The 14,574-nt window shown below is 40.6% G+C and overlaps 1 protein-coding gene across 5 annotated transcripts in view; it reads left to right on the plus strand.

Annotated features, from left to right (window-relative positions):
• Positions 1 to 14,574, plus strand: part of LOC135218287 (uncharacterized) — a 49,669-nt gene that overhangs the window by 1,728 nt on the left and 33,367 nt on the right. The gene's annotated exons all lie outside the window — the stretch shown is intronic.

A 14,574-nucleotide genomic window follows, 5' to 3' on the forward strand; every position in this document is an offset into this window, starting at 1 on the left:
AGGCAGAAGATTTCACTAGCGCTTTTCGTGCATTTTCGTGCATTATATATAACGATTTACTCTTGTCCAGGCGGTACGAATGAAACTTGTATGCACCACATCGTGATGGTGCCTCCCCCTTTCTAGCGAGAGATGTGAGAAGCAGCCAGACACTGGACGATTTTTGATTCGCTCTGAAAGTGAGAAGGCCGTTCAACTGACGATGGCAGAGTTTCTTTTCCGTAACGCTGACTTGAGCATCGAAGCATCCCCCTCCATGAGTCATAAGAAATAAAGATTGTTACTTTTCATGAAGACCAATTCCCACTCATCAACACTGTTGACCATCACGACACTTTGTCGTCATACGTTCAGGAATCCTTTCGTGTCTCCGTACAGATCCTTCGGACAGCAGTCGACTGTAATTTTCATGTTGTAACTGAAACTTAAATATTCCTATTGGAAACAGCTATTCTCTCTCTCTCTCTCTCTCTCTCTCTCTCTCTCTCTCTTCTCTCTCTCTCTCTCTCAATTTAGTTGCGATGTTCTATGGGTCATCATGTCCCGAATGCGAAACATGAGAGCGTGTTCCAGAATGCCCCTCATAATTCAAGACTATCTTGCTACACAGATGTTCCACGTCGTAGGGCACAGGTCCTAGACGAACAAATAACTGTGACATTAACAGTTGATAGCAAATACAACGTCAGTAGATATAGTAATATCAGTCATCATAAGAACGATGGTGTTCCTAAAAATATGAATTCCTCAGCTCACCGACGTCTTCCAAAAGAATGTGGGCTTCACCTTACACTGGACTGACGGAAATGACGGTCATCCTGCGTCATATAATGTATCAGTTCGTCCAACGAAACTTGGTACAAAAGCGGCCTTCTTAAGAACGCTCCTCCTCTCAGATAGAACGCTCATCACGTCATTTTATAAATAAGTGATTTATCTATTAGTATATGCGTCAGTACGTATAGGTAGTTCAATGGCAAGAGATTATTCTTATCGTTTAAATAATAATTGGTTCTCCAATCAGCCGCTGTGTACATATGCCTTCATCATGAAAATAACGCTGACCCGGCCGCTCAGACCTTGCCTCCACCTCGAATCGCTTCCATGATTGTCGAATGCCTCGACGGTCGGAAACTGGATCTTGCAATTTGTTCCTCTTCTTCTCCTCCAACTCAGGAAGTTGGGCGTCGAGCTCATCGCCCGACTGAGTCTGAGCGAGATTTGAAGTTGGGTGTGAGGGTGAGAATTAGATAAAACAGAGAAAAGATCCTTTATTTTTCAAAAACACGTCAACCTTTTTTCGGGTATTAGTCATATAAAGAATCAAATCTTCTAGGTCATAATTATGTCTAGGAGGGGACGTTGGTTATCTTGTAGGCTTCCTCGTTATACTTTTGCTTCTGAGTTTCCAAGTCAAGTGTCTGTGAACCTTGTAGGCGACGCCGCCTTTTCGTAACCCGGGACAAACGACGTAGTACTCTATCTGATGAGGTTTAAGAGCAATGGATAACTTTCGTGTAGATACGAAAATGAGCTTGATAGTCAACTTTCATATTGGAATATTGATCGATGAAAGGTTTAGTGACCTAATTTTACGAAGGATAAAATTTCATGAAGAGCATTAATTAGATTAAAGACTAGGATGACTAATATGAATAATTATTTATTTACAAAAATTATTGTACGCTGAATATACTTGAGGAAGCTTCTTCAGTTATTTGGATGCCCGTTGGAGACTTTTGTTATCAGAAGAGAAGCACTACCTACAGAGATCCGATGTTTTCCACTCATATAATTATATCTCGGAATCCGAGAAATGACATAGCGCTCTATCTTGATCTACACTAGTACATGAAACAATGAGGGTGGCGGTATTTTTGATCTCCCTCGGGAATGCGTTGCTCACAATCTTCCAGGTCATATCCGGCGAATAAAGCTGTAAATGATGACGAGGGGGTTTTCGTTAACCTCCCATGCCGGAATATTAGTGGGCGTGCAATCGATGAAAAAGAAAAGAGAAACGGAATGACCACGAAGCGGTTTCGCATGCGATCTGAATGCTGTCTGTCTGTTGACTGCGCTCGAGTTTGTTTCCTTGGGAGTCTGCGAAAGTGAAGGCGGCAGCTGCTGCTGCTGCTGCATGAATGCCGAGTTTGTTGTGCGGTGCCGTTGTTTGGACGGCGCAAATACAGTTTGGGTATGCGGATGGCAACCCTAGGTCAGGGCAGTGAGTTACAAGGAGGCTCGAGAAGACAAGTCAGTGAGTGAGAGAGTAAAGGAATTCAATAAAGAATCGAGCCTTCGACTTAATAATGAAAGAGTTGATAGAGCTATCTTGTGGAGTCGAGCTACCTCACATTCACAGTTGTAGGATATTCTTTGTTATTTTGCTGAAATTGACCTGTTTTTACTTTACATTCTGCATCATCTTTTTCCCTGAACTCATTCCACTGCTCGGGAAAGCAGCAACTCTGTTTTTCTAATTCGACTATTTAAGGTTATGTTCAATTCTTAATTCATCATTTGGAAATTCAACGGAAATTGATACACGCTCTAGTACCTTGTTTGATGAGTGATTTGTTTAGAAGATAGGCAACAGCTGCTACTGGCTGGGCGAAGTGTCTTTCGCTCAAACCTGTAAGAAGTCGAGAGATGAAGCTCCCTCGTCGCCCTGAAACAAATACTCCACAAGGGAAGAGTGACACCAATCTCTCGTGGAAGATCTAGGGAAATCATGACTGCCGTTGCAATAAAAAAAAAAAAGGGGGGGGGGGGGGGCGGTTGACATAAAACAGAAGTGTAAGACAAAAAATAGACTGAAAATTCGAAAAGCAAAAGGCTTTGAAAATAAACAAAAGGCTTAACGATGATTCGCCAAGAAGCTCAGATAGCATAGGATCAGAAAACGAAGAAATATGAACGTTAGTACTGACGCAGAGCACAAAAGGCCGTCAACAGTCAGGAATAGTAGAAGCAGATAAAATCTCAGATTTGGAGAAAAACGGAGAAGTAAAAAGAAGAAAAGCAAATTATATCTGACGATAGTTAAGCGAAATTCTTTCACGATGAAAAGGGAAAGGGCAAAAAAGAAATCGATGTTGATGCATGATATAGAACGAGGACATAAATTAGTTTTGTAATTCAGCAAGACAAGTTTCTGTGAAGGTTTCCTCCCGCCACAAACGAGCGCAAATCATCTGATGAAATGCTGCTAATGAGACGCCTAGCTAGGTGCCTGCTGCTGTTTCCTTTTGAAACTGAGGCTCGTGTTTCTGATGCCCTGAACCCTGACTGAAGCGAAGAGAGACAAAGGGAGAAGAAGTAGACGACAGAGCTTCCTCTGGTAAGACAGGTGAAATATTCAGGGAAAACGGAAGCAGCGTGAGAATTTCGACGCTTCCATAACTTGAAAGGAAAGTCGCCAAACTAAGCCTTCCCGAGTGAGAACGTTCAGCATTAGAATAAGGCTTAGTAACTTTACACGTTGAAAATGTCTTAGTTTTAACTCACTTGAAAAATCAAAACTTACTCATTTATGTCTGGCCTCAAAACCAAGTAAAGCTGGTGATGGGTGGAGAAGAGGACTCCGAATTGCGACCACAGGAAAAGTGTTTAGGTTGAACTTACGAACGGCGGCGTCACCGGGAGAGTCTAGCTAGACGGGAGAATTCATGAATAGACTATACGAATAGAATAGTGGCGTAGATAACAGAGCTGTGAGCAATGCCGCGAGAGATAGAAGAAATGTCAGTATAATCGTGATTAAAGACCTTTCATATTCCGGGCGCGAAAAAAAGTGACATTTCAGTGTTAAACGTGCGTGACAATAGATGAGCTTAGTCAAATGACAAGCCTGTTTTTTTTAAAGCTTTCACTTAGTAATCTTTGTATGCTCTTCTACGTATTTGGCGAATTTCTTTGTTATGGTGATAAGTTTAACTCGCCCAAAAAAAATCATTCTTATTTCAGAAAAAATATTTAATCTAAATTGAGACTTTACCATAGGAGCTTATCCCTGAAAAGAAAAGCTTCAGAGGAAAGAAAAGAACAAGTCAGCCATCCAGCAACAGCTTCCATAACCCGCCATTTCTCCTTTATTTAGAGACATTTTGAAAAAAATTAGTTCTTTAAGTCAAATGAGATTGTCACGTCGCAACAAGATTGTTCTCGATCCCTTTGAAAAAGGTCCCGTTCTGCACCAAACATTGTCCAAGGCAACCGGAAGTGTTTCATACTGAGAATTACAAAGAGAAACTCAATAAACCTCAATAATGATTTCCTGAAGTTTAACTGACTAGTTAAGCTTTTCAATCCCATAAAATTAGGGATCTGTTGCTAAATCGCAATCCTTTTGTAGGTTTAAGCCAAAGTTACATTTCTTTTTTTTTCGTTTACTCGAAACTACTTTGTTGTTGTTCTTCTTCTTCTTCTTGTTTGGGAGGTAGGAAAGGACTATGGTAGAGACTAAAAAGGTCTGAAAAAGGTGTTGCGCATTGAGTTAAAGATACAGGGATTTCAGGATAGGATATTTATGATTTATTTATAAGAATGAAAAGGTAAACAATAACTAATGTGCATGTTAAACAGTAGAGAAAAATTATTTCTGATGAAACAGTGTATTTATTTTAATTTTTGTTGGTTAAACAAGGCACTATGAGACCGTAGGTTTTAGCACGTTTTAATTTACGTTAAAGGTTAAGAATATAACACTTACAACTTATGTGTGAGTAATTGGGAGGTCGGATCACTCCTTATTTTAAAACTTAACCCTAAAGTTGTCTGTTATTTTTTGAGTTAGTAAAGAGTTCTTTCTACAGTTGTTTTAGAATGGGTAACGGTATTCCATTGATGAATTAGCAGAGAGGGTTCTTCCTGTGCTGATTATCGCCCAGTTTCTATTACTGTTGCATTTTTAACTAAAGGAGAGCAAAGAGTAGTTGCTGATGTGAACTGTTTTGACTATAGGAATGTAATCCCTCTGTAGGTCGTCTGGAAGTAGTTTATTCTGTTTTTTTGTTCCTTGGGTAAGTAGTTTCTTGAGCTTATAATAGGCGACGTTTTGGTCAGGGTCTACCGAGCCTCATGTCAAAAGAGTGGTTGATGATGTGATGATAGATTAAGCCAGTTTGGACTGGCACGAGCTCTTGTTTCTTAGCAGCTTATAACTGGTGACGGATGAAGGATTTTTTTCTCTGGAACATCCCATTCGGCTCCAATTTAACAACTATGCCAGAAAGGAAAAGTTTTAGTGAGAGATAAAGTATTATAGAAGCAAGTCCCAGTAAGTAGGAGAGCGGGGGAAGGAAAGGATAAATTTAGAGTTGAAGAAAAAGTTTGGGATTCAAAGTTCCCTTGAGATGTGATGAATGATGGAATGAATGGATGAATTTTACTTATACACAGGATGGCTGTATACCATCAGATATGCTCACAAAGAGTGGCAAGAGGCAGGATACTTACAAACCACTGGATGGCTGAGAATAAAAGCTCACACTCTGATTGGATGAGAATAAAAGTACACACTCTGATTGGCTAAGAATAAAAGATCACACTCTCATTGGCTGGCCAGATTTTGTTAGTCAGTTTTATTTTTTAGTACTGGTGGTTACAATGTTGTTGCCTCATTGAGTGAATGCTTACCTGGTATGATGACTCAGCTGGTGGTATTTTTTCTCAAATATTTTGGTTTCCCTTGTTCCTGTGGATAATGCTAATGACCTAATCTTCAGTCATAGCTACAGAGACATCTTGACCCAAGTTGAGCATCCTGGAAGCTCCTCTTCATGCCCTCCTATACAAAAAATGGACTTAAGAGCCACATAAATGTCCTAAGAGACAGCATCAAAATGAGACTGCCATTAGGTGTTATTTTTTTTTATTTCTGCATGGGCATGGCAGAGGAGTGTCTTTTCCCATATCTGTATTCAGTGTATCTGTGCATTATACATTGATGATACTGTCATACAAACTACTGATATCAATAAAGTCAACCAGCACCGCTGAACATTTCAAGAATTAGGCTGCCCGAAGAAGATGGTTGAAATCTGCAGCAACAGCCACCTCTCCTTTCTCAACATCATGGTCTCTCAGACTGATGGTGACTTAAAAACAGCTGTACATACACACAAAAAACAACCTTGCCCTTTGCCTCAATGGGGATAGTGAGTTCCATTGCAGACATAAGAGGTTACCAATAAAGCTTTCTTAAGAAGAGCTTTATCCCACTACTCCTCTTAGCAAAACGTTTAATCATCAAGAATTGCAAAGTATGTCCTTAAAGTATATTAATAAGCAAGTAGGTCAACAAAGAAATTTGAAGTGTTTTAAACTGTTGGTATTACAGTGGTGAGCAGCAGTATCCTATCCTTGAAAATACCATCGAGCTATATTACAAGGCAGCGATGCAATGAAAATACTTAGAGGAATAATGCACCATACGAAAATCATCACTGAAAACATCTACACCACCAATATTACTTCATAGTTGGACCTCACTATATATTATCAAAATAACTGTATAAAAAACCTTATTGTGAAGAATAGTCAAGTAACACCATTGAGGGATCCCTTAAAGTAGATCAATTATTATACATTTTCAGATTCATGAATGTCCCAAGTCATATATGGATAAAACTACGGTGAAACTACGAAAAATGATTTCTGTCATGCACAAGAAGGGAATATAAAGAACAAATATGAGAGAAGAGCACCACATTAACAGTGTAAGAGATACCATGGTAAAGAATACTTAAATAATCACCCTTAATCCAACAGGAGAACCCTTCCTTAAACACATCAAAGGAAACATTTCGAGTATCTAACAAGACCCGCACCCGATAATGATTACTGTACCAAGCAAAAGGACAGGACAGGCATTCCCAGGCGGGAGCACCAAAAAATCAGTAGCCACCTCGTGACCATCTAAAATGCTCACAGGGAAATACCAGCAGCTAAGTCATCACACCAGTGAAGCTAAAACAATGTAAACATCTATGATGTGAAACTTATTCACAAAACAATCAAGCTATCCAATCTGAGCTCAATACTTTATTCTCAGCCAGTCAGCAGCTCAGCAGCCACTAAGTACACTGGACCAACTTAAGCTCACCAGTCACCTTGTACGAGTATTTTAGGAATTAGCCCCACCATAGATTTAACTGCTGAAACCCTAGTTAATAATGAGACTAGAAAACTGTTTGATGATGAAAAATTTGAATCCAAGGTACTAAAGACACTGGTAGTGTCTAGAGTAGAATATTATGTCTATGAACATAAAGAGGAAATGGTTAGATGTAACCCATATTGCAAGGTAAAAGAAATAGTGATTATTGAAAGTGGGAAAACTTTGAAGATAAAAATGGAGTCTCAGGAAATGGTGAAAACAGCAATTGACAAAAGGATCACACTGTTTTTCCAATCCTTCTCTAAATGGCGTTTAGACACTGACATCCATGTCCACATAAAGCAGTGTATGAGGTGTTATGCATACCACCATGAAGAGAAGAACTGCCCCCAAGACAAATCATATACAATCTGCTCCAATTGCAGTGGCAGGGAACACAGACACTCTGACTGCAAAAATGCCATACTGAAATGCATGGGATGCATGGGTTTTCACCCGTCATTGGCAGCATGTTGCCCAGAAAGGAAGAAAATTTACAGGAAACTGGTAAAAGAAGAGAGACCAAGGAGAAAGAGGAATATGGTGGCTTCAACTTATTCAGCTGTAGCAGCCCACCAGAATAGACCCAGCAGACAAAGCCCTAATAGCCAAGGGCCGCCAGTGCAAATGAATCCAACCAGCCATTGGAGCATGCCACCCAGCAAGCAGAATATAATGATAAACACTGCACTCATCATGGCAAACATGAATGAGCCAGCTGTTCCTGGAACACTCCAGAAAAATTTAGATAAAATTTATGAAGGTACTGAACTGCCAATGATTAAGATTCCCAAGGAGGCACATTTGCAAAGGAAGTAACAAGGAAGTTGGAGCAGGTTCAGTTAACAAGAGACTAAGAAACAAGAGAATGAAGAGCTCTGGAGCCAAGAACTACAGGACCAGGCCAAACAACTAACTCAAGATCAAACAGATGAAGAAGACTGAACAGGAAAAAATGCCAAGGCAAGAAGTAGCCCATGAAAGCAAGAAGAGGCTGAGAGAGATTCGATCAATAACACCAGGGAGAAGACCAACAGAAATCCAGGTAGCCACGGAAGAAAATTATGAACCAGAACAAATAAAAGAAGCATCTAGAAATAACTGAAGCAAAGCCATCAAAAGAACAAATGAATTTACCATGATTCTGTATTCCAATATAGAAACAGAAATACCAATCAATCTGTCCACTAAAAAGATTATTGATATGATCTTTGGATAAGGAGAAATAAAATACACATACACAAAAGACACAGAAAATGAAATAGACAATGCTATAATAGGATGAAAAATAGACCTAACCAAATTTGTGATCACTAGAGTAAGCCAAAGAAAATTCCAGCCAATCAAGTCAGGTCACTTCAAATTAAGGACCCAATCACTGTAAGTAGTCCTAAAACCAACAACACCTGAATATAGTGTGGAGAAACTAGTGGTCCTGCAGTAAAACGCGATAAATGGACCGTTGCCAGAAGCAGAGAACCAAGCAAATACTATAATCGCATTGATCCTAACATTCTCCTGCTCAATGCTACAGGAATTAACGAAGAAGAAACCATGAAAATTTATGGATATACAATCTACATGAGGAATATACAGAACGAAATGCATGCAGGAATTGCAGTGGCAATCAAGAAGAACCTGGACCACAGACTGCAGGATGATTAGCAAGATGTTCTTGCGGTAGAAGTAAGATCGAGAAGAGGGCCAGTTCTTTTAGGGACAACATACCTTTCCCAAAGAAGAGTGGTCTTTCCAAGGGAGGACATATACAGGATCCTTCAAAAAAGAATGCTTGCTCACTCATTTGGAGACATAAAAGCATCCCACAGACATATGAGACATAACAACAATAATACAAATGGTATCCAAGTGCAGGATTCATAAAAAGAGGGATAGCCACTCATCTAGGACCAGGGTTCACTACCTATCTAGGCCAACATGCTTGCAAATAGACAGGCCCATCTAAACAACTCTCTCCAACCAGGTGCTCTGACATCATCGGACCATCTACCAATATTGCCGAGTTTTAAGGCTCTCTCTAAGGCCTAACTGAAGAGGGAAGCCCCCATCTTAAATGCACACCAAGGGATTAAAGACAGCTCGCATTGACAACAGGTTGGAAAACTGGTTTAAGGCAATTATCAGAGCGGGAAATACCCACATCCCAGCAAGAAGCTTCAGGATTCTCAGAGCACCTGTAGACAGTGACCGCCTTAAACTTCCGCAATGGCAATTAAAAAATCTGGAAGCAATGTCCAGACATTCAGGGTGGACTCATGAGTCCTTTCTAATTGCAAGGCAACTACAGGACCAAATAATAGATGAATCAAAAATCTTATATGACAGGCACTGGGAAGAGTGTCAAATCAGCTAACAAACTTTATGGTCAGCCAGCAAAATTCTGGGACAGCATCAACCGACTGTTAGGTAAAGGAGGAGAATATGCTCCATATATTTTGAAAAACAACATGAAACTATATGGAGATGAAGAAAAAGAAGTAGCATTCAGGGAATTCGAGAGTATTACTTTTAGAATAACAGAGGAGAATAGGAGCTATGACAAGGGTCAGAAGATGGCAGTAGAAGAGTCACTGCATCAGAGAACAGAAGACTAAATACCTTATCCCAGAGTAGACATTAGCAGGTTAGACCCCCAATGATCCTATAACAAAACCTGTGGAACTAAACAAAATCAAGAACATCATTCAAAGGGGGAAGAAAAGAAAAGCTCCAGGAAAGTCAAATATTAATAAAGAAATAATGCAACACCTCCCAGATGTCATGCTTGAAATACTAAATGAAATGATGAATGAGACACTAAGCATGGGATATTTTCCTGACCTGTACAAAACAGGTGTGATAAAATTCCTGAGTAAACCTGGGAAGGATTCCAGGAAAGGGAAGAATTATAGACCTATAACCCTTTTGGAACTCCCTGGAAAAATTATTGAGACAATTATTAAAAACAGGCTGGTTAGATTCCTCCATGGCAATGGCCTAATCAACTTGAATCAATAAAGATTCACAAAAGGAAAAGGAACCCAGCTTGACACATCAGAACTCTATGAGACCATAGCCATGTCACAAGCCGAGGGACATGAATGCAACGTGATTTCTAGAGGCATTGCTAAGCCCTTTGACAAGGTCTGGCACAATGGGTTAAAATATAAAATGGAAACACAATACCCAACCTCATGAAGAGGATCCTTTGCAGCTTCCTGGATAACAGGAAAGCTCAAATCAGATTGGGGAACTTAACAGGGCCAGAGTACCACAAGGTAGTGTGTTGGCCCCCATCCTATTCAATTTTTATACCAGGAATACTCCTGCCCGTCAACTAGTTGTTACTAGATTATCTTCGCTGATGACCACACTCAAATAATTATGTATCCCAACAAAAGAAGTAAAAATATGCTGGCATGAAGAACAACCAGGGAAATAAAGAAAATGAAAGAGTAGAAAAGGTGGAAAATATCTACCTGCCAGAAGTTCCAACTCATGTCTGTATCAACAATAAATCCATGAGAGGTAATTGGGAATGACAGAGTAATACCTTTCAGAATAACTTAAAGGTACTGGGAGTTATGTTCACTAGAACAGGCCTAAAACAGCACATGCTGAACTGTTTTAGGAAAGCTGAGTCCACTTCAGAAAGAATCAAAAGGTTTAAGGCTCACTCCACCAAAGCTTACCTCATGTTATATAAAACCTTAGTGAGACCACAGCTTGAGTACCTTACAGCAATCTTAGTCACAACATACAGAACCACAGTGCTAAAAATACAAGTCCTACAAAACAAAAATATTTAAAGAGCATTCAAGGAAGGCCCAACCTTACTACAATATGATGCAGGAACTACACGAAAGGGCGCAAGTTGTAAGCATAAACTGTAGAATTCACAGAATGGCAAATAGAACGTGGGACAGAAAGTCAATAACTGACAACAATACAGTGGACAGGAGCAGGGAACGAACCAACTGGAATGGCTCCCAAGATATAAGGAGTCCAACCAGACCTAATCTTTAGGATTTAGATTTAATTGAAAATAGTTCAAACATTCATATATATATATATATATATATATCTATATATATATATATATATATATATATATATATATATATATATATATATATATATATATATATATATATATATATATATATATATATATATATATATATATATATATATATATATATATATATATATATATATATATGAAAATTTATAGTTAAGATAATTACGATAGTAATGGGCAATCATAACCACCACTTCACTTCTTCATCCTCAAAAAAAACTCCATCATCACATTATCACCACTTTACCCTGTCATGACTTCACCTCCTTTGCAACTCATACCGTTCATCCTCTTCTTTGAAAGACGAAGCAAGAGGGTCTGCCCCTCTCTATTTTCCCTCCTTTCTTCGTTCATTTTCTCACTTTTACATCTTAACCTGTCCATCTCTCCCCAGCCCCAACTTTTTTCCCAAATAATTCAACCTTTCCTATCCTAATATATTGATTGATTGAGATTTACCTGTTACACTGTCCAGAGACTTTTCCTCTTAGTCAGAATTCTGCAGAGGTTCCTTTATCTAGCACCTTTTTCTCTAACTGAATTCTTATCCCTTCCTTCACAGGTTCTCTTACTTACTGGAATTTGCTGCTATAACACTTTCTCTCCCACTACTTTTCATTTCTGGCCCAGTGGTTTAAATTGAGCCAAGGGAAGAATATAAATATCAATCACCAAAACATGTCCTAGTAACCCAAGAAACTGATTACTTAACAAACACCTCGAGGAATGAAAAGACCCTTGACGATCCAGGCCTTATTTTGCTAAAGGTAGGTTTACACCTATGCACTTTTGTGTTATGGGCAGCTACGGCGTGGATCCGCAAGAAGCCGCCAGAAAATTGACGCGGTGTGAGTAAAAACTACCATTATTGGCAGCGTGCCGCGGACCCTTGCGGTGTGTTATGGGCATGTTACGGCATGTTGCTGTGACGTTGCTGTGTCTAGCGCAGTGTTACGGCGTTGTGCAATTTTATGGTGCGGGTTGATATGCCATGGCACGCCTTCTTGCGGCTTTGTTACTCCATGTAGCGGTGTGTTGCGGGTGGCTTGCGGTGTTGTTGCGGAGTGCACACACATGTGCATGAGACACAACGTGAAACAGTGCACGATTGTTGCACATACACCGTGCCACACCGTGTCGGATATGAACCAGGGGTATATATAGAGGCCTGCCAAGCACATCCTTCATTCCACGCCCAGCCAACATGTATTATGGACCTCACACCCTCTCACCCCAGGAACCCAGAGATTTTTAGTAGCTGGCTGCTGTCCTGTGTCTCTGTGCAGTCCAGGTCATTGATGGGTTGAGAAGAAGTACTACAGTGCCACACCAACCTGCACAAATACGCAGAAAGGACGGCAGGGCAGGGCGGATTTGGGCTCGGGAGTGGCTGACACGGTGACAACTACATGGAGACTATGACCAGCTGCTACAAGAACTGAACAAGGAAGATTGCAAAGGACACAAGAACTTCCTACGCATCTACCCTGAATTGTTCGAGGAGATGGTCGAAAGGCTGATGCCCATTTTGAAGAAGGAAACGAAAATGCGGATTGCACAAGAGGTGGGACTCAAGTTGGCGGTCACTCTCTGCCACCTGGCAAGTGGGAACGACTATACAAGTCTCCAATACAGCTTCAGAGTCTCCAAGAGTTCCATATGCCGGTTTATCCCATTAGTCTGCCAAGCCATTATCGACACATACAAACCAGAAATGATGAAGTGCCCCAAGACAGCAGAAGAATGGAACGACGTAGCAAAACAATTCGCCTCAAAGTGGAACTACTTCAGTTGTGTGGGAGCCCTGGATGGGAAGCACGTTGCGATCAAGAAACCCAAAGGTGGAGGATCACTGTACTTCAATTACAAGAAGTTCCACAGCATCGTCCTCATGACCCTCTCCGATGCAAAATACAGGTTCCTGTTCATCGACGTCGGTGCAGAAGGAAATGCTGGGGATGGAGGAACCTGGCAGAAGTGCAACCATCACATACAATCGAGCAGGAGTCCCACAAGACAGAAATCTGCCCAACAATGATGAACCCATCCCCTTCCACATAGTCGCCAATGATGCCTTCCCTCTCAAGTCGTGGATGATAAAGCCCTACTCCCACCAATCACAAGATCCCACCGAATGACTATACAGCTACAGATTATCTCGCTTTCGTTGTGTGGTGGAAAACGCATTCGGCCTGATGCAGATGAAATGGCAAGTCTTCGGGACGACGATGCAACAGGATGTAAAGGTTTGCAAGACAATAACCTTGTATGCATGTGTCATGCACAACCTGGCACTGCAATGCTACCCATGTGCTGGCACCGACGTCGACCAGGAGGACCAACACTATAACGTCGTACCAGGTACTTGGAAGCCGGAGTCACTGAACCTCATGGGACGACTCATCTCAAGAAGGGGACCGAACTAAACACGTCAAGCGAAGGCCGTCAGAGATTACCTGGCCCAGTACTACTCATCGGATGAAGGCGCAGTGGAATGGCAAGAGCAAATGGTGTTTCCTCGAGAACGACCAGCTACTGACGACTAGAGGATCCAAAGAACTAAGTAAAACCTAACCCAACCAATGTACATAATTATAAATAGAGATCATGATGTATTTATCATTGTTTTATACTCCCATACTTTTGTATTGTCCTAAGAACTAATAACAATATTAATATAATAAAGATTATTGAAATGATGATTGTTGTGGTGCCACGCCACACCGCTTACTGTTTCATGCGACTTCATCAGGATGCCAGGCGCGCCCAAAAATTTGAAAAGTTTTAAAAACCTGGCAGCTCCGTGCGACTTTGGCGGCCCACGCCAGGCACCGCCAGTGGCGTCCTTACCTTTTGGTACAGTTTCTGGCGGCTTCTTGCGGACCCACGCCATAATTGCCCGTAACACAGGTGCATAAGTGTAAACCTACCTTAACTGCTCAAGACAAACCTGTAAACATCCAAACACTGGAAAGTCATAAGTTGACAAACTGACACCTGCTCTAAAACTCATCTCCCCATGAAAATTTATTCACTCTTTGAGGAGTCTCTTTGAGGCGCCTACATATTTTCCAAGACTACATCTTGATCAAGAATACAAATAAACTATTTTAGAAGTCATAAGAGGACTAAGTTTATACTTAATTTTGAATAGAAAGCCAGCCACCAATGGATTGACTGGGGAAATTTGACACTAATCCACTGACAGTTGGCTCTCTATTCAAAATTAAGGATAACTATGTCCTCTTATTACTTCCAACATAGTTTATTTGTTTTCCTGATCAAGGAGTAGTCTTGGAATATATGTAGGCACCACAAAGAGACGCCTCAA

Source organism: Macrobrachium nipponense, chromosome 9 (assembly GCF_015104395.2).
Source record: "Macrobrachium nipponense isolate FS-2020 chromosome 9, ASM1510439v2, whole genome shotgun sequence".
Taxonomy (NCBI): Eukaryota; Metazoa; Arthropoda; class Malacostraca; order Decapoda; family Palaemonidae; genus Macrobrachium; species Macrobrachium nipponense.